Here is a 333-nt window from a genome sequence, read left to right as displayed (position 1 = left end):
AAAAGTCATAAAAACGTCATAGTATAGTAAGGCATAAAAAGTCATAAAAACAACTTAGTATAGTAAGGCATAAAAAGTCATAAAAACGACTTAGTATACTAAGGCATAAAAAGTCATAAAAACGACTTAGTATAGTAAGGTATAAAAAGTCATATTATAGTAAGGCATAAAAAGTCATAAAAACGTCATAGTATAGTAAGGCATAAAAAGTCATAAGTATAGTAAGACATAAAAAGTCATATTATAGTAAGGCATAAAAAGTCATAAAAACGTCATAGTATAGTAAGGTATAAAAAGTCACAGTATAGTAAGGCATAAAAAGTAAAAAAAAAC

This window comes from Seriola dumerili, unplaced genomic scaffold (assembly GCF_002260705.1).
Source record: "Seriola dumerili isolate Sdu_G_001 unplaced genomic scaffold, Sdu_1.0 BDQW01000147.1, whole genome shotgun sequence".
Classification (NCBI taxonomy): Eukaryota; Metazoa; Chordata; class Actinopteri; order Carangiformes; family Carangidae; genus Seriola; species Seriola dumerili.
Note: the sequence above shows the minus strand (reverse complement) of the source record.